The 22,935-nt window shown below is 59.2% G+C and overlaps 1 protein-coding gene across 1 annotated transcript in view; it reads right to left on the bottom strand.

Moving 5' to 3' along the window:
- Positions 1-307: 307 nt before the first annotated feature.
- Positions 308-22,935, bottom strand: part of TWIST2 (twist family bHLH transcription factor 2) — a 48,215-nt gene continuing 25,587 nt past the window's right edge. The window contains exon 2 of the mRNA XM_047773940.1: positions 308-1,037. The gene's annotated coding sequence lies outside the window, so the exon portion shown is untranslated. The remainder of the gene's footprint in view (positions 1,038-22,935) is intronic.

Genomic DNA, 22,935 nt, shown 5'->3' with positions numbered 1-22,935 from the left:
TGAAGCACAGCAAATGGCCTGGAGAGCTCGCCTCTAGCAGCTGAGGCTGTGCATGGGGAGGCCGGCTGAGAAGACGGGCACACAGAGGGGCCGAGGCCAACCTCACCCGCTCCCCCAGGCCTGGTTCCATGGGCAACTCCACCACATCGGAGCTGGTGCTTTCTAGAAAGTTCTACAATCACATACGGCATAAAAGGTCCCACTTCTTATCTTCTCCCCTTCAGGGTGAAATGGTAGTTATTTTTGCAACTTTCTCAGGCCATTTCTCGAGCTGCAAAGGAGAGAAAAGAAGAGGCCGAGCCAGGGCTGCAGGGATGTCTTTATTGTTCCTGGGCGGGGAGCAGGACACACAGCCGCACTGCAGTCACTGAGCTTGTTAAAAACATCTCAATAAATAAGACAAATAAGCAACATATACACTGAAATGGGAAATTTTTTTTTAAAAAAAGGGGGGGGTTAGCTGAGCAAATCACGGAGGAAGAAAAAGAGCAGAGCTGTGCGAAGGGCTCCAGGCTTACTAGAAACGACCATGCAGAGGCTGGAGGGTGGGAAGGGAATACGAGGTTCTTTGTCCAAGAGCCTTGGTCCAGTTTAAACAGAACGGAACAGGAATGCATTTCTGTTTTATTTTGAAAACTATACATTAAGAAGGCACTTAGAGGAAAATACAAATCCCAAATCCAAACCCTCGTAAATGTGTTCCTGAATGTACCGATTTTCAGAAAGAATAAATCCCCTCCCCCGGAAAAAATAAAAAAAAATAAGACCCAGGCCTGGGGCTGTGGACACACCCCAACAGTGGAGACGATGGCAAAAGACACGTCACCGGCAAGAAGGACCGCGAGCGCGCGCCGCTGCCTCTGGGGGCATCTCTGAGGGGTGGGGGGCCGAGGTCCGGGCTCTGCCGCTGTCCCCTTGTCTAACGCTTCCTGGAGCACGAGGCGGGTGGTGTCCCGGAGGCCCTCTGGGTTCCAGAAGTTACAGACGCGGATGCGGATGTGCCCCAGTTCCACTTGCGCTCAGCCCCGCGGGACAGCCTGGAAGACAAGGCAGAGGGAGGCTGAGAAGCTGCTGCGGCCCTCGGGGTCCTGGGGAGCACGCGGCTGCTCTGCACAGGGGGCCCCTGGATGGGGCGGGACAAGTGCAAGCCCCTCTGACCCCGGCCTCCTCCCCTCCCGCCCCGGCAGAAGCTGGACAGGGGACTGCGAGTCGGGGCCACAGGGCACTTGCACCCCGCTGCCCCCAGGAGCCCAGACCAGGCCGGGAGCTCCTACCTGCCTCCCCACCTCCACCCTCTCCTGACACTCAGATCCCGAGGGCTGGATCTCCTGCCTCCTGTGCAGCAGAGGCCTGATGCCGTGGTGCCCCACAGGCTGGTGCTGGCCTCGTGGGTGAGCCACCCCCAGCAGGGCGCCTGTGGAGAAGAGCCGTCCCACCAGGCCCAACACCAGGAGGGGAAGGGGCGTCAGGTGAGGTGACTGCTGGGGCTTCGGGGACCGCGCAGGGGCCGGAGTCGGGGACGCAGAGAGACCGGAGGCCACTGGGGGAGGAGCCTGTCAAGGGAGGGGTGACTTTCTAAACTCGTGTTTTGGATGTAATTATAGAGTCACAGAAAGTTGCAAAAAAAAAAAAATGGACATCGAGGCCCCACATGGTCTCCCCTGGCCTCCCCGTCTGGTGTCATCTTGCACAAGCTTCCTGCAGCATCGCAGCCAGAGGTGGACCTTGGGACAGTCTGGGGCTTATGCACATGTCCCTCGTGGGTGGGTGGGTGTGTGTGTGTGTGGGTGTGTGTGTGCGCATGTGCACACGGTGCCAGGCGGTTCCATCACGTGCGGACCCTGGCACCCCCCGCTGCCCTCAAGATACATAGCTGTGGTCTCGCCATCCCCAGGAAGCCCCTGGAGCTCACGCCACTGATCTGTATAGCGTATGTGGCTCCATCACAGTGGAGCCGAGGGGCCAGGCTTGCCCGCCAGCTGCCAGCCCACGGCCCCTGGACCGCTATCTCCCCACCTCCCACAGGACCCCGCCAGTAAGGCATCAGGAACCAATTCAAATGACAAAGGCCACACGCCACCAGAAAGCCCTGCCTCCCCACAGAGAAGGTCTGGCCTGGTCGGGGGAGTGCAGCGCTGTCCAAAGGGAGGAGGTGGGTGGTGTCACAGTGGGTGGGAGTCGGGGGCTCATGCTGGCGGGGTCTGGCGGAGGGTCAGGGGGCGGTGGCTGGACCTCGTGGGCTGCTGTCCTCGCCCACAAGCTTGCTGGAGAGGAAGCTCTGGGCCAGAGTGTCTGATCACCAGACTCCAGAGTGAGTGCCATGGCTGCTGTAAGTGGGCACGGGGACAGTGGGGTTGGAGGTGGCAGGGGGCTATCACTGGGCACCAGCTCCTGGCCCAAGACCCCTGCATGTGCTGACAGGCCCCACATGTGGGTGCTGGAGGTATAGGGGGTGAGAACGGTGGGCCCCCCCACCTCACTCTGAGGTGGCAGCTCCCGACTTGGGCAGCTGCTGGCCTGTCGCCTGCTGCTCTTGGGCTACGGGCTGCTGCCTGCCCAGTCCCGCAGGGCCCAGTCGAATGGCATGCCCAGCCTGTAGCCAACCCCAAACTTACAGCACCATCCCTCCCAGGGGAGCTGAACTTCCCTGGGGGCTTTTCAGACTGGCCTGGGAGCTCTTGGGTCCCGCTTCCCTTGGGGTCTGAGTGTCTGACTGAGGACCTGAAGCTCACAGCACTTGTGTCCATGTCTGGAGAACAAATGCCAATAGCCAGACGACCTTCAAAACCTACGGGAGGCCAGTCCATCCCTGAAAGCCCTCAGTGTGGGGGGGGGGGCACGCTGGCATGGGGGGGATGGGAAGAGAACATGCCCTCCCCCTCCAGAAACACAGGGTTGCTGGTGGTGGCGGGGAGAGGGTGGCTGGAAAGGCGCTGTTGGCTATGGACCTGAGTGCTGCAATGACAGGAGGCCTGTCAGCATCTGCAACAGGGGCTGGGGGTGGGGCTTGGGGAGAGAGGTGGGAAGCAGGAATGGCTCCATCAAGGAAGAGGCTTTGAGACGGGTCTGAGAAGAATGTCCGCCTGGGGGAGAGAGTCAAGGAGAGGCACCCAAGTCCTGGGAACACAGGAGGGCTTTTGATACAGGGATGGGCCATGTCCGGGGGGCGGGGGGGCAGTGAGAGAGAGACCTGGTCCCACTCAGCAGTGGGCAGCAGAGGCAGGAGCCTCATTCTCCCAAGGGCCGCCCCTGCCCCCCACCACAGAACTCTGAGCTGGAGCCCAGCTCTTCAGGGAACTCTAGAAGCATTACTGAATCAAGACAAAGCTCTGAAAAGGTAAAGACACTTTTTCCCTAAAACTCCAGTGCATGGAAACACACACACACACACACACACACACACACACACGTCTTTTTTTTTTTTTTTTCCTTTAAGTTCAGAGCACTCCAAATATGTAAGCCTTTTTAAGTGGTCCTGGGCAGAAAGTCAAAGGCTGCTCTCTCCGAGAATGTGGTTGTAATTAGATAATTAATAAGGGGGGCAGCTAAAGAAAGCTAAATGGAAGCCTTCCTCAGCGGAGGAAATAATTACAACAGTTTTTGATATACGAGCTGCCCCAGCGCTCCAAGGGGAAAAGCAGCGTACCAGCCGTGGAAAAGCCAGACGTGACAGGGCCCGCCCCCGGCAGCACGGGCTCCAGGGTTTGCTCCGCAGGCCCAGGGACCCGGGGCTCAGGCGGGAGTGAGCAGCAGGTTCATTCGTCTTTTTGACCAAGCGTCTCCTTGATGTCACCCCCGGCCGCCTCCATGTCACCCCGACCCCAGCCGTGACTGCGGACGTGGGCGGCGCTCTGCGCGGCGGATGGGAAACATCTGGGGCCCTGGCCCGCCTCCCGCGTGTGGGATCCACCTGAGCTGTGTGTCTCGGGCACAGGTCACTCTCCGCATCGGCCGGCCGGCTAAGGAGGGGGTGGCGGCTGGACGGAGGGCGGCCGTCCTGCTCTCTCCCGCACACCAGACCATCGGGCTGAACCAGCGAAGGGTCTTACTCGACTCCGTGTCCCGACGACCTCACTCACGGAGGGAAAAACCTCAACCAAAGACCTTCAGAAAGTGAGGCAGGGCTGAGCTGGAGGGGGAGGTTCATTCTGAGGCCTCCCATCGAGTCACTGAGTCACCCACCCGGCCATCCCCCCACCCCCCACCCTCCCTTCTAGCCCCCCATCTCCCCTCCGCTTCCCTCCTTCCCTTCCTTTCATCCGTCCATCATCCGTATCCATCCCTCCATCCAGCCCCCTCTTCTTCCTTCTACCCTCCCTTCCTCTCTCTCTCCATCCACCCGCCAGCCAGCCATCTCCCATTCACCCCTCCCTCCTCCCTCCCTCCGTTCCTGTCACCCCACTATTCATCCACCCCATCCATCGTCCCTAAGCATCCCTCCACCCTTTCTTCCTTCTTTCCTCCCTCTCCCCCCTTTCTTTCCCTCCTTCCTTCCCTCCCCTCTTTCTTCCCACCCACCCACCCATCTTTCCAATGTGCATCAAGCATCGTTCGTGTGTCAGGAAGGCTTCCAGTGTTAAACGCCCAGAGATGCATCAGGGAGGACAAACGTGTCTGTAAACCACCAGAGCGCGGGGCAAACAGCGACAGCTTTTCAGAGAAAGTGCCGCTCGCATTCTGCAACCAGCGGGAAGCGACAAAGAACCTTGGACGTGGTTGAGCTGTCCCTCCAAAAAGGAGGGAGGGTGGGAGACAGTGGGGGGACGAGCAGAGACGTGAACGCCTGAGATGTGGAGACTAGCGGGCAGAGGGGGCACCAGGAGGCCAGGAACTGCCCACAGAAGCCCAGGGCCTGGCCAGGGTCCACAGCACAGGGCAGACATCCGGCTCCCACTGCCCCTTCAGCATGCACAGAGGAGGCATCTTCGCTTCCAAGGGGCCCAGGTCCCTGCCAGGGGCTCTCCCTTGCTGCTACCTGTTGCTTCTCTCCGCCCACTCACTGTGCCTCAAACAAAGACCCCCCGCTCCTGGGCCGCCGGGCCCGCTGGGGTGGAGGCACGTGCCAGCTGGAGAGGAACCGCAACAGCCCAGTGGTAGAGAAGCTGACAGCTGCCACCCTGGGGTCTCGCCCATTCTTTACTGGCCAGCCCCTCCCTCTTAGGCACTTGTCCAGCACTGTTCTCCAACTGGGGCCTCTGTCCCCTCGCCAAGCCTGGACACGGCCTTCTGACAGTTTAAGCACAGCTCACAGAGGCAGTTGGGGGAGTAGGAACCACTGCATACCATCGACAAATTGTGTCCTAAATATGAACAGAAAACAAACGATGACACCCATCAGGCAGCTGAGGGCCACACAGGGGAAATGGCCAGGCCGAGCACCAAACTGTCCCGGGGGACACGGATGGAGCTCTCAGAACAGCAGAATTTATCCTTTCAGGAGAAGCCAGAGGAGGGTGCGTGGATAAAATAAGAGTCTCCTCTGAAAAGAGACCAGGGAAAGAGCTCTTGGAAATCACAAAGAAGAACAGAGACTTTTTTTAAAATAATGGAAGCAAAACAGACACGGAGGAAAAACTGAATAAACCAGAGACTGACTCATGGAGGTGACCCGGCACCGGAGCGAAAGGACCGAGCCGGTGGGCGGCGGGGGGGAGCCGCAGGCACAGACCGGCTGCAGAGGGACGTGTCCCACGCCTGAGCGAGAGCGAGGGTTCCAGATTAAAAGGAACAACGAGTCCTGCAAAGGAAACGCAACATGGCAGCGCAAAGAAACGTGCGGCTTCGGAGTGGAGAAAACCTTCCAGCTCAAGGCTTCCAGACACGAGCAGCCAGACTGGGGTGGTTTGCGTGCGCTCATACCCACCCCCAGGACACCCAGCGTTTCTCCCCTCGGGCTCTGTTCCCCGAACTTCCCGGGCCCCGCGGGGAGGGGAGACACATTAAGCATTTAAGACCCCGGGCAATGCGCCTCTAGGTGGGCACCACTCCTCGCAAGTCTTCCATCTGGACGGAAGGTGCCCGGGCTCTGTCTCTGCAGATGTGGACCCAACGACCCAACAAACCAGACAAGCAGATAAGATGCTTGCGTCAACCCTCTTGTGGCCCCGAGAAGGCAGGATGCTGTTTCTTCTCCCGTCAGGTCCCTAGGGTCTGGGGCAGGGCACGCACACAGCAGGTGCTCCATAAGTACCTGCTGAAACCCCACAATGAGGAGATCAGACAGACGCCCGGGGTGAAGCGCCAGGCTCCCAGCGGGACCCTCCCTCTGTAACGATTCTGGACTCACGCCCTCAAGGCTTCGGCTACTCAAGACCAGCAGCACCAGAGTCACACGGAAGCTTGTGAGAAATGCTGAGTGCAGGGCTTGCCCAGAGCCAGGATGCAGCCTCTGTGCTGTGGCCACGCCCCGGCTCTTCAGAGACGCTTCTTGGGCAGAAGGAGGGGGGTGAGAGCGCCCAGCCTGCACTATCTGGGTCCCTGTCTAGAAGCTGAGACAGGCTGTGACCGCCAATGCCACCGTCTGGATGGAGGCAAGGCCAGAACAAGAATCGACCTCCCTGAGGCTGTGCCAGTGGCTTCAGTTCACACACAGAGAACACAGGCTGCCCGGGACACGCAGTGGACACGGCTGTGCGGCCAGCCTGTGTCCCACTGGTCTGGCTGCATCTGGAAGATCCCCCACCTGAACGGGCAGGCAGCAGGGGTGCCAGTGGGTCTGGGAAGGGTCACCTGCCAGCTGGATGAGCTTTCTTCTTCCCCCCGGGTAAGGGCTTTGAAGAGACTGTGGGGCACGAAGTGCAGCACGCTCTGCACCCCCCACCCCCCCCCCCCGCCCACCCCTGCTGCTGGCCCCTCTGCCTGCCACTGGCCCGGCCGGACCGGCAGAGACAGGGGGGCCGCGGGCACAAAGCTCACTGCCCCAGAGCGGCTCACCCCAAGACAGAGGTGACGAATGCTTGCCCAGGGACGGGAGGAAATTGGGATTTTGTTTCACGGGAGAGAACGGGAAAGCACATCTCTGGGCGGCGAAAGCCCAGCAGGCCTAGATAACGGGAGAGCTGGAGGCTGTAAGCAGGACCATCCCTTATGGGGCAGGCGCCAGGCTCACCCGTCCAACCTGGGAGCCCCTGCTGGGCACTGGGCAGGACTCTGTGGGACAGTGGCAGGCATCTTGCAGCTCAGGCCCCCCCCTCCCTGCGACCTCACCTCTCCAGGCTCAGAGCTGGGCCTGGAAGCCCGGAGGGACTGAAGGGGAGAGAATGGGAAGTGCCAATGACAAAACAGAGCCCGCAGCAGTGACACTTTGGACCTTGAAGGGTGGGAGGGAGCCCGGAGCCCCTTACCCGCATGTCAGACTCATTAACTGCCACTGGATTTCAAAGGAGAAGCTTGAGGACACGTCCTCCGGGGTGACGGTGGGGCTGAGCCAAGGGCGAAGGCGAGGTGTCTCCCCCACCCCCAACCCCCGCCGCAGGCAGATTTCAGCCAAGAAGCACTGGGTTTGAGGGCTCGTAGCACGGTTACAAGGCTGCTCTGGACGGCTGACTGGGCCACTTCTTTCCCCCACCCAGGTCCATCTCTGCCCTGGGGTCTCTAGGCTTTAAGGGGCTGTAAGTGGACCCTGAACCAAGCAGTGGCTATTGCAGGCAAGACACACTGGTCCCTTTGCTGGCCCCTGGACCCTTTGTCAAAGACGAGACAGAAGCCGTGGCCAATGAGTCTCACTAGGCCAGCGAGAGGCAAGGACACTGCTGGGTGGGTGGGTGGGCAGCTACTGGGTTGGGGGGTGGGGGAGAGTGGCCCACCCCTCTGGACCGTCCTACCTTCCAGGGAGTGGCTGGGGGACAGGATGCCCCTGTCGCACCTCAAAGCTCCTAGGGCCCCCGGTGGGTGGAGGGGCCTGTGCTGCCCTGCAGGGAAGCCCGAAGCACTGCCTGCCCTGCCCGGCTCTGCAGGGACCTTGGAGATGCCAGGACCCGCGCCTTCAGCTCTGAGAGTGACATTCAGAAAGGCTGCTCTGACGCCGGCGCAGGCTGCGGGTTCCAGAGGGACCGTGCTGGTGTCATGGATGCCTCCTGTGCATTCTGTCCCCTCTCTGTGCCCCAGACAAGCACCGTGCCTGCCGAGGCCATGTGCCCAGGTCCCCTGCCCCACTCAGGGTCTGGGGTCAGCGGGAGGGGGCACGCGGGTGAGGACAGTCAGGCGGCCCCTGTCCACGCTCCAGATGTCTGAGCCCAGCCTGCCACGGTGCCTGAGAAAGAGGAATGTGCCCCCTGGAGAGGCCGCATTTACCCCGCCAGGGCTTTGCTGTGGCTCCCTGTGGCCCGCGGGGGAGCTGTTGGCCTTGCCCTCCAGGCCATGGAGAACTTCACGCCCACTCAGAAGTGTACTGGGAGTTTCCATTGTGCTTCAGCGGGTTATGAACCCAACTGGTATCCATGAGGACGCAGGTTCGATCCCCGGCCTCGCTCAGTGGATCAAGGACCTAGTGTTGCTGTGAGCTGTGGTGTAGGTCACAGAAGCGGCGTGGATCCAGTGCTGCCGTGGCTGTGGTGTAGGCCGGCAGCTACTGCTCCGATTCAATCCCTAGCCTGGGATCTTCCATATGCTGCATGTGTAGCGCTAAAAGTCACCAAAAAAAAGAAAAAAAAAAGAAAGAAAAAGAAATGAAACACTCTCTCTGTCTCCCCCCAGCCCCCCTCCTTGGCTCGGCTTCAGTGACTCAGGCTGACTGTGTCTGGAGTGGCCTGTGTGCCAAGGAGAGCAGCCTGGGGAGGGGCAAGCTTGCCTCCAGGCCACCAGGCGGGTCCCTTCCACTTGATGCCTCGGGTGGCACTGCCTGGACAGACCCACCCTGCAGAACCCACCCCCGCAGCCCGAGGCTCCCCAGGGCCAGCCCGGCTCAGTTCCCGGAGGAGCTTCGGCAGGAAGGCCCGAGTCCCACGGACCCAGCCTCAGCCCTGCCCCGTGCAGCCCGCCTCTGAGCGGGGCCGTCCCATTTCTTCTCCATGAGTCACGAGACGCTGTAAAGGATACTCCCACGTTCCAGAGAGGGGGGGAGCCAGCCGTGCCGAGTAACCGGAGGAGAGGAAGATGCAGCCTCTTCCTGGCATGCGGGCCTGCAAACCCAGGAGCTATTTTAACCAGTGAATTACGATTTCTCCAGATGTCATTACAGTCGGCTTCCAAATAAAACTCATGAGTGGAAGGCGGGGGGCGGGGGGGGGGACAAGCCGTCCCCCTGCAGGGCCCCTCGTCGGGCTGGAGGGGCAGGAAGGCCCATCTGATGACGTCAGAGATGCCGAGGGGGCCTGAGGTCAGCCTCCTGGGTCACCAAGCAGGCGCAGCGCCACCGCCACAATCAGGCCAGCGGAGCCCCAGGCCAGGGACTCTCCTTCCCCACGACTGACTTCGCTCTCACACCTGTCACATGGGTCCCATCCCAGGGGCACCAGCCCGATCAATGTCTTTACATATTGGACAGGTGACACCTGAAGACATGAGGGGGCACTCCCGCGGTGGCTCAGCAGGTTAAGAACCCGACTAGCATCCATGAGGACGCAGGTTTGATCCCTGGCATTCGCTCAGTGGGTTAAGGATCCAGCACTGCCGTGAGCTGTGGTGTGTAGGTCGCAGACATGGCTCAGATCTGATGTGGCTGTGGCTGTGGTGGAGGCCGGCAGCTGCAGCTCTGATTGGACCCCTAACCTGGGAACCTCCAGGTGCCGCCGGTGTGGCCCTAAAAAGACCAAAAAAGAGCGCGAGAGACACTACGGGCCTAGGAGCAGCAGCATCTTCTTGAAAGAATATTAATCAAGGGTTTTCTGCTGATGCCAGTGTGTCATGATGAGGGGGACTTGGTCCCTGTCCTCGACCAGCTCACAGTTCCCTCGGGGACAGACAACAAATTATTACACCAAAAATATAATGTGTCCCACAGAAGGTATAATACAGGTACCTAAGGGTCTACAATCATTTCACTTTAAAATACAAATGTATATGACACATACAAATGATTATAGCGAAATATAAAAAAAAAAAGTTTAGTATGAAAGACACATAATAAAAGCCCAGAGAAAGGCAGCAATTAGGTCTCCAGGGCTTTGGGGAACTCCTCACAGAATGGGGTTGGTTCTGGGTCTTCCAGGAGGCTGGTCCTGGGCGGGAAGGGGGAGGGCCAGGGCCGGGTTGGAGGGAGGTGAGGGTCTGAGCACTGGTGACCCTGGAGGGCAGAGAGTGGCAGGGGCACGGGGAGGCAGCGAGAAGGGTGAGGAGGGCCCTGCAGGAGGAGCTGGGCTCTTCGGAGATGAGGACGGGACGGCCTGAGGGTGGCCCGAGGGGAGGATCCTGGCAGGGGCCCTGGTGGGGCGGCCCCTGCTGTGGTTCAGGAAGAGGGGACCAGGGGGCGCGGGAAGACACAGCAGTGCTGGAGAACCAGCGAGAAGTGAGCGAGTGGTGAGCGGTGACCGCGGGGTCCAGCTGGGGCAGCAGGAGGCGTCGCGACCCCGGGGACTCACCGAGATGGCCCTTGGGGGAGAAAAAAGACAAGCGGTCGGACTTGGTGCTTTCAGGACTCGCCATGGTCACGCTGACTCAGCAGAACATCCAGCTTCGAGCCCCAGGAGCAGGTTGGGGGCTCCCCACTTTGGAACAAGACCCCCCTTTGAAGGGATGAAGAAAAGGGTAATTTGCTTTGCTAGGATTTGAACCCAGACCTCTGGATCCCAAACCTGCGCCTCATTCTCCACCTCCGTGCCTCCTGTGGGCGAGGGCACCAGGGGACGCAGTCCGTCAGGGGCACGGGTTTGGGGGAAGTGGGGAGGCTGAGTTTGGACAGTCTCTTAGGGGCATGTGGTGCTGGCCAGCAGCGCCCCCTGCTGGAGGGAGGACCACATCACGGGGAGAACCCCACTGGCACTTGGCAGTCGGGGGTCACCAGGCGACCTTGAGGAGGGCAGGTCCAGGGCCCTGCGGCTGGGATGCTAGGGCCAGTCTTCTGCAGGTTTACAGCGACAGGAGCGTGCCAGGAACTGGCTTTCTCTGTGGGATTCTGCCCTCCTCTGCCACGTGTTCAACAGAAACACACTGCGGCCTGAAGAGGCTGCAGACCCCGTCACCCAACAGAGGAGCCAGAGCCGGAATTAAACCCAAACTCCCGCTGTCTGAGGGGCGTGCCACCCTGTCTCCTGTGGGGAGCAGAGTCTGGAAAATGTGACAGAAACGATGGAAAATGGGGAACAAGAGTTCCCATCATGGCTCAGTGGAAACGAATCTGACTCGTATCCGTGAGGACACAGGTTTGTCAATCCCTGGCCTCACTCAGTGGGTTAAGGATCCGGCATTGCCGTGAGCTGTGGTGCAGGTCGCAGATGTAGCTTGGATCCCGCGTTGCTGTGACTGTGGTGTAGGCTGGCGGCTACAGCTCCAATTCGACCCCTAGCCTGGGAACCTCCATATGTTGCAGGTATAGCCCTGAAAACAACAACAACAACAACAACAACAACAAAGGGAGGGGGGACATAAAACTGTTTCCTGCAGCAAATCAGCTGGGATGGTGGCCTCTCCCTAACTACTGCCAGCTCTCAGCTCCCAAACTAATCTCAGTGAAGTGGGCAACTTTTCGAATGCACGCTGGCCGACAGAAATCACTGCACCCATAGCTGCTCTACAGGGCGCTCTTTCTGTCCAACAACCCAGAAATCTGTTACTTTTGCAACATGACGTGTACGGATACTCATCCAGAAAAAGGCAAATGCCGTCCTAAGTCACAGCAAGAAACCTATTAGGAACCTGGTTTTGGCAGACTCCGGAGACACACACCTGATCTGGAAAAACCAGCAGCACTCAGGGGCCCTGGAGGGAAGGGTGCACTTCTGGGAACGAGGACTCCCCAGAGGGCAGGCAGCCTGCAGCTTCGCTCGCCCACCCTCTGCCCGAGGCCTTTTGCCTCCCAAGCTCTGGATTCAGCCACTTTCAGGGCATCTCAGCTTCTCAAATTTCAGCACCACACGAACAGCACACCTAGAAATTACCCTGCTTGGAGTTCCCATCGTGGCGCAGCAGAAACAAATCCAACTAGGAACCATGAGGTTGTGGGTTCGATCCCTGGCTTCACTCAGTGGGTCAAGGAGCGGCGCTGCTGCAAGCTGTGGTGTAGGTCACAGATGTGGCTCGGATCCCATGTTGCTGTGGCTGTGGTGGTGGCCGGCGGCTACAGATCTGATTGAGCCCCTAGCCTGGGAACCTCCACATGCCATGGGTGCGGGCCTAAAAAGACAAAAAAAAATTATAGCTTATTAAACATCTCTAAGGGAGATATCTTTAAAAGAAATTGCCCCGCTCTGCCGGCCTCCAGAAGGGCCCTGGGTATTCAGGCAAACTCCGCTCAGCGAAGCAGGATGGGGTAAGTGACCGACCCCGTGGACAGATGGGTGGTGTGGCTGTGAGCGCTCAAGGCTAAAGTGGGAAAGCAGTGACCCTCCCGGTGGAGGCCAGGCCCCAGGGTCCGAGGGCAGCACGCAGGCTCCGTCCGCCAGCTCCCAGATCCCGCGCCGTCATCCATACCCCACCCCTGAAAGATGTCTTAGATGTTTCCTTCCCTGAAAGAGGCCGCTCAGTCTCTTTCTAAAAAAAGAGCTTAATTCCCAACAGTTCCTATTTAAACTTCTCATTTCATGAGACACAAATCTAAGAGCTCCTCTGTCCACACTGAACCTGGAAGGACCTGTGAGGGTGGGCGAGAGACTCTTTTTGTAAATTCATGTAGAGCTGGTTTACAAGGCTGTGTTAGTTTCTCGTGTACAGCAAAGTAGTCCAGGCGCACGCTACGGAGCAGGTGTATTTGCGTGTGTACACACATGCCATCTCACTCCAGATGCCTGTGTGTGTGGCACACATGCAAATGCCACAAACAAGCACACAGACACACGCCACCAGCGCATGCTCCTCTAAGAAGGGTCACCTCTGTCCCAAGTTCCCTGCAGTCATTACCCACCGAATCCACGGTTTGGGGGCAGAGTTTGTACCCTTACGTTGTTCCCAATGGGCCTGTCACATAGACGTCGGTGTGAATTCAGGGCAGAGTGGAATCAGACCCCACTACTCCCTGGTGTGACTGCTCAGTCTGCCTCCAAAGGCCACCGCTCCTTATCAGCCTTCCATGACCTGCCCATTTTTAATGCCCCCCCTTTTTTTTTGTCTTTTTGTCTTTTTGTCTTTTCTAGGGCTGCACCCACAGCATATGGAGGTTCCCAAGCTGAGGGTCTAATTGGAGCTGTAGCCACCGGCCTACGCCAGAGCCACAGCAACGCCAGATCCGAGCCGGGTCTGTGACCTATACCACAGCTCACGGCAACACCAGATCCTTAACCTGCTGAGTGAGGCCAGGGATCGAACCTGCAACCTCATGGTTTCCTGTAGGATTTGTTAACCACTGCACCACGATGGGATCTCCTTTAATGCCTTTATTTCCCATTTGGATGCCAGCTTAACATTCCACAGAAATGTCTTTTGCCAAGACAGACCCACGAATACGGAGAGCAGTGTCGATACCCGTGTTTATGAGGGAACTCGGCATCTCCTTTAAATCTCAGATCCACAATCCACCTTGCCCTCGAGACTCGCTTTCATCAAAGCTTTGTCACTAAACGAAGGGATGCAGGACTTCCATACAGTTTTAAAGAATTCAGGTTGACTCCACATTGACATAAAACATTGCCCTTGCAAGCAATTTTATGGAAGAGAAAAATTAAGACAGCTTTAACAAAACCCAAAACGGAAGCAAGACGCCGAAAATAAGCCAGTACAACTTGAACCAGAGATGAGAGTTTGAATAATGCTTAGGGAAAGTGCAAAATGACACGGAATAGGAGTTATCTCAGGGAAATCTGGGGTATAGAGATCCACGTTTAGTAAACAGAGAAACGAAGCCACGGCTACTCTCTGAAAAAGTTTCACCACTTATTCAAAACTTCAGTGAACTGTGCCTTTAGAAACCGAGCTTCTATCCAGATGAATCAGAAAGGACTAAGTTTAGACCATCTTCCAGGCACATACCCATGTAGCAGAGCAGAGTAAAGACGCCTCACGCTTCAGGACACGAGACAGACCCCTGGGTTACCAGATGGGCTCAGAGCTCCCACTGTGGTGCAGAGGGTTAAGGATCTGGCATTGTCTCTGCAGCAGCTCAGGTCACTGCTGAGGCTTGGGTTCAATCCTCAGCCCACACACTTCCACACACCGCAGGGACAGCCATTAAAAAAATAAAACATCAAAAAACCACTGTCTTTCCTCTCCCCGCAGGGCTGCACGGCGGGTCCAGTCGCCACCACAGATGAGGACCCGCCTCTCCTGGGATGGTGTGGTTCCCGCTTGTCCAGGCTGGCTGGGGCTCGGCTCCACACGGTCACTCAGGACTCAGGCTGGGGCTCCACTGCCTTGCAGTGGCACCTCTGGGGACACATGGCCTTCCAGCCACTGGGGGCACTGGACGACTGAGCTGAGTGCCCCACGCTTCTGCCTGGAGATGCTGCCCCTTCCTCCTGAAGCCCATTGGCCAGAACCGGTCACGTGGCCCTGCCTCTCCTCAGGGTCCAGGGAGGAGGGGGGGGTGGGCAAGCTCTGGATATACCACTCAGTCTGCCTCTAGGGCCAAGGCAAGGTCTTTAAAGGAAGGCTGGTCCAAAACACAAAAAGTACTTCATAGACGGTCTGTTGGGACACCTTTGGATAAGTTAATATCACTTCTCTCTCCCGAAGGTGGGCATCTGACCCCAAAAGATGCCCTGGAAGCAGATCGTGGCTGGAGGAGTTCAGTATGATGGGGGGAAAGGCAGAAAGCCAGACTCTACATGAACGTGCAAAAGAACTTAATTTTTAAAAAACAGTCCCGAAGGTCAACCACAAGGACAAATCGCCAGGACGACCCCAGTGACATGAATCCACCCGAACCTGTAACCACAGGGGTCTCCTCACTACCTCCGCCTGCTGTACCGAGGTGACGTGGGGACCGCAGGGAGGCTTCGAGGTACCACGCCGGCTCGCCTCTCCTCCCTCCGAGTGACAGGCCACCTGGTTCTCAGGATGGGGGCCATGTCCTTGGTGCCTTGGTGGGAAGCCGCCCCTGGGACAGTGACGCCAGGAGGCCGGTCGTGGTGGAGGGGTCTTGGTGCTCAGTGGATGCCCCTGGGTTTGTGCAGGCTCCTTGCTGAGCTCGGAACAAAGCCCCTGGTGCTCGCCTGGGCCGGCCTTTCACTCGAGGCCTCCGGGCACCGCTGTCCTGGGGGCTGCACCTGTCCAGGCGTCTGCTTGGACATGGCCAAGGCGTTTACTCCAAAGTCAGTCTTTCGGCACCGCCTGGACAAGCGCCTCTCCTTTCGCCCAGGCACTCACCTTGGTCACCTCACTTCCACCACGACCAGGAGGTGTGACAAGGGGAGGCCTGCTTGGAATGTCCCTTAACGAGGAAGCATCTCTGGCTACTGGGCCCTGCGCTGAAGACAGGGCTTCCACCCACAGACGCGAGACCCTTCTACCTCCCCCACCTCCCCTCCCGGCCCTGCTCAGCTCACGGGCTGCCCCCTGGGCTGCACACAAGGTGGTGGCCTGGATGCCGCCCTCGCCCAGCACCCCGCTTGCCCCAGAGGACAGCTTGGCAGTCTGCTCGCCCACCTTCTGAGCGAGGTGCCCTCCGGGCTGCAGGCAGGGTGCCCGTGTACACGTGCGCCTCTTCAAAGCACCAGCAAGCCCAGGGCATCTTCCGAGGGGAATTCAGATTCTCCCTCGCATCCCGCACTGGGTTCGAGAGAAGCATAAAGGAAAGGTATTTTCAGTGACCCAAAGGGTGTGGAAAGAAACCACTTTCCCCCCAGCAGAGGGTAGCTCGAGTTTCAGGAATTTTAGCTGTTGAGTTGAAGCCATAATTAGCACTAAGTAAGGCTATGACCTTGGATATCCACGGGGGTTCAGAGGTTGATGCCGCGTCATTAGAAGCGGGGGGACTCTGATCCCAGCAGAGGGAAGGCGTGGGAGTGGCTCCCAGTGCTATGCGTTTTCTGTCCCAGTGGGGAACCACCAGCATGTGTGAGATCGTAGGATTACAAACATAAAAAATGTAAAACCACCTTTCTCCCTTTAGGAAACGATCCTGCCCTGTGCCAGTAATACCCCCTCCACCTCCCCACGGCTACGCAGGGCATTCGACACGGTTTGCAGGATCCTGGGAGATCTCGATGGTGAATTCTCATCACCCTCAATAGCATCAAACTGGAACGGCCCCTGCTGACCGGCACCAGCCCACAGGACAGCGCGAAGGCACAGTGCCCAGAGTTGGACACCTTCTGCTGGCCTGGGAGCTGACCCAGCAGACCCCGAGGGCACCGGACAGCCGTAAGAGGGGCCCAAACAAGACTCCCGGGCTGAATTCTTCCCTTGGTCAATTGTGTACAAAAAATCCACAAGAGGCCAGTTTTTGGTCTCGCCCCACTTCGCCTGCATGAAAGAAAGCTGGGAGTGTGTATGGGCCTCGGCGGGCACTCCGTGGGCGCTGGGAGGGAGGTGGGGGGGCGTGGACCACAGCAGGGGAGGGGACCCTCCAGCCCCAAGGACAGCCCAAGAGCGGAGCGGGGCTCTGGGGACCAGGCAGCAGAGAGGAAGCACAGGTACCCCCCATCTCCCCTGTCGGGAGGGGTCTGAGCAGAGGGCACCAGAAGCCGACCCCCGACAGCTCTGAGCAGCTCAGGGACGTGTCTCCGTGCGTCTTCTACACCGTGAGGTCTTCTTTCATGGAGGGAGCTGGGCTGGTGAACCTCTGGCCCCTGTGCCTCCTCAGCCGTGCTGCCCAGGGGAGCTGGGGCGGCGGTGATGGGTGGATTTGGGAGGGGAAACTGAGCATGCTCAGTGCAGGCTCTGGAATCTTCCTCCTAGAGCAGGAGCTGGCTGGGAGGAAGGCACTTCCCCCCCACCCTCCAGCAGCTCCCTGTCGCCCTGCCCTGTCAGAGGCCCACCTTGGTCCTGTCTGACCCTGAGACCCTTCATCCCCGCCGCCATCTGTGAAAAGGGGGCACAGCCTACGCCCCAAGAGGAGTGTCAGAGCCTCTGTGCAGGACTTGCCCTCAGGGGTCAGGCTGCCCCCAAAGGAAGGGCCCATCAGGCCCAGCTAAGCCCTCCCCTTGGCCACCTGCTACCTGAATGACCTGGTCATGCCTCGTCCCCAAGCCGGACCTCGTTTCTTCCAGGCGGAAGTGGGGATCTGGCTCCAGGTGGCCGTGGCCCTGGAGGGGGGTGGGGCCTAGCGAGTTTTGAGAATTTAAAGGGAATTTGTGTCCCCTGGGGGCACAGCTGGCCTCTGACACACCAGTTTCAAGACCTGGTTAAAGACGTGAAATCCTCCACCTTCCTGGGGAGGAGGCCAGCGTGACGGGAGGTTCCTGCAGGGAGGAAGGAGGCTGGAAGGAACTCAGCTAAACAGGGGCGCGGGGAGGGGGGAGGCCCTCTGCGCTTGACGCTGCGGGTCCAGAAGGACTGAAGCCTGAGGTGCCGCCCCCGCCCCCAGGTCTTCACAGAGAGACTCTCTCAGCCATGAACAACTGAGTCTTGCAGACGCAAAAGGAGAGAAAAACCAGAGGCGCAGCCGCCCCCCATCCACAAGGCGCGGAGCCCCCACCCTCTCTGCTTGCCCGGAGCAAGCGGGGGTGCTCGTGACCCCACCCCCGCCCCTGGGGGTCAGGGTTCCTTCCTGGCCAGGCTTCTAGAAAACTCTCTGCTCCTTTGCTGAACGATTTCCCTGGTCCATCTTCCAAATTCCAATCCTTCTCTTTCTGTTGGAATTAAAGGCTGATGTGCCATGAGGGATGGGCTGGCTGTCCCTCCTCCTGTGTCTCCCGTCCCCCCCCCCACACCCCACTTCTGGTTTTTCTCCCCTTATTTCTCCTAAATAGGAGAAATGTCGGGAACGCCAGCCCGGCTCCTCAGAGAGAAGCAGCTGCAGGAGAAACGCGAGAGGGTTTTGAATCCACACAGGATTTAGAGAGTGAGTGACATGGCAGCTCGAGGGACACTGGCCACAGGGTGACTCCAGGGGTCGGGGAAGCAGTCCCCAGCCCAACCCTCACAGGGAAACAGGACTGTCACCAACACCACATCCCCCCAAGGGACACTGAGCACCACAGGCATCCACGGCGGCCCAGGACCACCAGAGCTTTGCTGAGGCCCCTGGAAGTAGCAGAAAAGCATGTGCTGGAAGGAAGAACTCATCAAGGAAATATTCGCAGCCATCTCTCCTGCGTCCAGGGGCTGCGCTGACCAGAGGGTGTCCAGCCCCGTGTCAACACCCTCAGGCTTGAGGTCTGGGCCCTCGGGGCTGCTCTGACGGGCGAACACCCACCTCCCACTGTCTCAGGTGCGATCCTTGGGCCACCCTGACAATGCCTTTGGCCCGTCACGTGTTGAGACACGGCCGTTAAACCCCGAGTCCTCAGACGGGCCTTCCCTGGAGCCTGGCTCTCCCTGGACACAGGCCTGGACCAGCCCACCTGTCCCCCTCGGCCGTCACCTGCCCTGGCTCTCAGCAGCTGGGACGGCCCCGGGCTGCTGACGATCCCAGGAAGCGTCCTTCTATTTGGTTAAAAGAAACTGTCCTCGGAGAACCCTCGAAACGCACTTCTCACCTCTCTGGGATCCCAACAGACGGCTGCCAGAAAGTTCCCTCATGGAACAAAATGAGTCTGTGAGCTACAAACAAATTTGCTCCTCCCAAGGAGTCTTCCTCCCGAACCTGAGCGCTTTTACAGATCATCAACTCCTTGGCCGGCAGGCCGGCGTGGGCAGGAAGCGGAGCTGGGGTGTCGGTGGCTGCGGCCTCGAAGGCCAATCAGCACCGGACAAAGAGGCGCTGCAATAATCACGAGTCGACGTTCGCCCAGATGAAATTTACACATGCTTCTGCGCGCCGTCTGCTCGCTGAGGCCGGGCACCCTGGCACCGCGAGGGACGCGCGGTTTCTGCACTTAGGTTTGGGCCACGGCACCAAGTGGAAAAAAGCCCTGATCTGTCTTCCAGCCGCCGTCTTGCTTGAGGTCCCAGGAGTCTGGAGGAGGCTGCTCAGCGCAGGTGGGCTGTGGCACCACACACATTGGCCAGGCTCCCAGGAGGACTCAGAGCTGGCCGGTGTGTCCCACATGGTGCCCGGGGTCGGGGGCCTGGCTGCTGCTGGGAGAGGCAGGCGAGAGCTCTTGGGAGGAGGAGGGCCCGTGGTGCGGACGGGTACTCAGAGCCAAAGGGGACTGGCCTTGGATCCTGCCCCTGTGCGCCCCTGAGCGAGACTGCGTGCCTGTGAGTGAGTGTGTGAGAGACGGCCACACGGGGGTACCTGCCTTCTGCAGCCGCTGCGAGGCGCGTGGCGCACATGGGCGGAAGCCCAGGCTGGCTCGGTGGGCACCTTCTCCTCCCTCCTGCCCTGCGCTGCCCAGCGTCCCCATCGGAAGGCCGAGTGGCTCTCCAGGAGGCACCCTTCACGTAGATCTGGGGGGATGCAGAACTCCCCCTGGAACTTGCACAGAACTGCAGGCAGGGAGACACCCAGGATGCGCCTGCTGCACGGAGCTGAGCCACCAGGAATGCGAGCCCAGCCCAGCTCAGGAGCAGCCACCCAGGCAGGTGTGGCGGGGCCTCTGGGCCTGGGCTCCTCCCTGTGTGGAGGCAGGTGAAGGGCACAAGTGGGGGAAGCGAGCAAAGAGCCAGGGGTACCGACCACACCGCGCAGAGGGCTCACCGGCTGCAGTGGGCAACCCACTCATTCGGCAGTGACAACGGCAGCCGCAGCGATGCCCCCTACATGACAGTGATCCTGGGGCTCTACCCCAGGCCCTCCTCTGTCCACGGGGCAGATGGGGGATGCCCTCCCCCCGCCCTTGAGTCACCTCCCACCTGCTGACCATCCCTCGTCCCGTCTTTATCTCCAACATGGAGAGCTGGGCCGCCACACGCAGGTGAGCCGCGAACAAGGAGCCCAAGAAAGACCACTGCTCCTCGCACGAGGGAGCGGCCTGGGCTCTGGGCTCGGGATGCATGGTCCAGGGCTGGCTGCCTAGGAACCCTTCCCGTCCCTTCTCCCCTCCTCGTGTCCAGCCTACTGCCCGCTGATGCAGCATGCCCAGGAGCCAAGGACAGCACAGCTGTGATGCCCGCAGCCCAGGGATCAACCAGAGCTTGACTCGGGGTGAGGTTCTGCTGACCCCCGGCTTGGCGCCAGGCCCCTGGTCTCTGGGAGGGGGCAGCACATCAGAATCACGGAGTAGTGATTTTCTGCACACACGTCCCTGGCTGGGCGTGTTGGAATAGGGAGGGGGTGGTGGGGCCAGGAGGGGGAGGGGCATTAGAAAACCACGGAGGTGACACAAAGGCACAGCCCTCGCCAGGTGGCAGTGGGTGCTGAGAAAGGGCTGCGCTGCCTGGAGGCTGTGCCAGTGCAGGTCGTGTGTGTGCTCGTGTGTGTGTGTGTACACATGTGGGCCGGACAGGAAGAGCACAGGGCGCATCGGCCAGGCTGGGCGCTTCCGAGAGTGACAGGGCACTGCTGTGGTCAGGCTCAGATGACGGGGCTGAGCCGGGATGGTCCTGCGCAGACCGGCGGGTCAGCCACCCCATGAACGAGGATCCACTTCGGTGCCCCGCCCCCTGCACTCGGGCCCTGGCCCTCGGCCTCATCAGGAGGGCACTAACCCCACGCCTCTTCAAGACGCTGAGGTCCAGGCAAGAAAGACACACAGGCTGGGGGTCGGGGGGAGCTGGGTGCCCCCCAACGGCGACCCCTCCCTGCCTCTCGTGCTGGATTCCTTCTCTGCGGAAAGCACACAGTTGGACGTGATACTGGACAGCTAGAGTTCTCTTAAAAAGCATGCTCGCACGTTCGGTGACTTCGGTGTCCCAGCCCTTCCACACGAGGACATGCCCTCGCTTGGTATGTTTAACAGACAGATTCTAGCTGCAGCCTCCAAGAGTCGGTGAGACATTAAAAAGTGGCCTCTTACAGGTGCTGGGCAGGTGGGGTCTCCAGCTCAGCACCGATCCCCCCGCTGCCGGAGCCGCGAACTCTCCTCCCACCAGATCAGCCCCCACGGCCTCAACGAAAACGAAACGCGCACGGTCCTGGGGAGACGCCCCCACTCTTGTTATGTCCGGAAGGAACAGACTCCACGTTACACTGAGAACAGAGACGTCACCTGGAAAACAGATCAAGCCAGCGCTGCCACGAGACAAGCGCCCGCGTCCCTGGAGCGGGTCTCCGGGTCACTGATGGTGGCCAGGGCGGGGAAGGCGCCCCTGGGGTTGGGGCGGGGGAGGCCCTCGAGGCTGCAGCGGGGGGGGGGGGGGCTGCCACCTCTTTTTTTCTCAGGGTGCCCTGGAGGGTGCAGTCTTCGGCTGCCGTTTAACTCCAGAGCACTGCAGGGAACAGCAAAGTGTAACAATAACTCTGAAACCCAAGAGCAGGCTGTCTGCAGGTGCTCCAGGCGGGCTGGGATGAAAGGCCAGCTGTGGGGCCCACGTCCTGCAGAGATCCAGGCGTTAACTGTGGAACCGCTGGCTCGTGGGCCAGGCGGGGCACAGCCAGGGCACAGGGCACCTCCAGAGCTGGGGGCCGCAGCTCTTTGCACAGGTCATCGGCCTTCCGTCCCCCGTGGCTGCTCCTGTGTACTCCTGGGAACCAGCCTGTTTGGAATTACACTCTGAATACCCACCCCCACGGGTGCCCGGGGATGGCCGACACGGGGGTGGGGGGGTGATTCCTGAGCACCCTGCCCCCTGCGCTAATCCGTTTTCCTCTGGTCCTCGCCAGAGCCCTGAAAGCCCCGTCTGGCCACGCCAGCCCTTCCTCACGTTACCTTAAATTTGCATAAATTTCGGGGCCGTGTCTGCTGTCTTTCCTTCCACGTGTACCTGATAATGTCGTCCTTGAATGAAGAATGATATCAAGACACGGATTAGGGAGTCCCTACCCTGGCTCAGCGGTAACGAACCCGTCTGTATCCATGAGCACACAGCCTCCATCGGTGGATGGAAGGATCCAGCACTGCCGTGAGCTGTGATGTAGGCCCCAGATAGAGCCTCAGATCCTGCGTGGCTGTGGCTGTGGTGCAGGCCGGCAGCTGTAGCTCCAATTGGACCCCTAGCCTGGGAACTTCTGTATGCTGGAGACGCAGCCCTCACAATACAGACAGACATGCAGACATGCGGACGTGAACTACACTGGGAAGAGATGGCTCTTTTACAACAACATGCATTTCCAAACAGCCTCAAGGTAAGCAGAACCCCGCATTCAAAAAAATCCTGGGTTGGATTCCAGCTGAGAGATTTTCCGTCTCAAAAGTCCTTCACTTTTCTCACTGAGGCTATAGGAGGTATGGTCTCTTTTTTGTTTTTCTGAATATGGAGTCTCACTTCACTCTATCATCTAATCGGTTACTGCTAGCGTGCAGTTACTGCTAGGGTGTTGTTTTGTTTGTTTGCTTTTTGTCTTTTTGCCTTTTCTAGGGCCGCTCCCGAGGCATATGGAGGCTCCCAGGCTAGGGGTCGAATCGGAGCTGTAGCCGCTGGCCTACACCACAGCTCACGGCAGCGCCGGATCCTTAACCCACTGAGCAAGGCCAGGGATCAAACCCGCAACCTCACGGTTCCTAGTCGGATTCGTTAACCACTGCGCCACGACGGGAACTCCCAGGAGGGTGTTTTTAAAATTTATCTTCCCTCAATAATTGGCCTCCACCGTGAGTGGTTACTTTGGCTCAAATGGTTCTGAATTGATTTCTTTTTTTGGTGATGGGGGGTGGGGGCAAGGTGCCAGGTAGATAATCGGAAAAATATTACTGGCGTTCTCCTTTTAGTGGTCCTGTTTCTTCTTGAAAAATTTTTACTGGGGTTGATTTACAAGGGTCTGTCAGT

The sequence above is a fragment of the Phacochoerus africanus genome, chromosome 3 (assembly GCF_016906955.1).
Source record: "Phacochoerus africanus isolate WHEZ1 chromosome 3, ROS_Pafr_v1, whole genome shotgun sequence".
NCBI lineage: Eukaryota > Metazoa > Chordata > Mammalia > Artiodactyla > Suidae > Phacochoerus > Phacochoerus africanus.
Note: the sequence above shows the minus strand (reverse complement) of the source record. Positions and strands in the feature narration are given on the sequence as shown.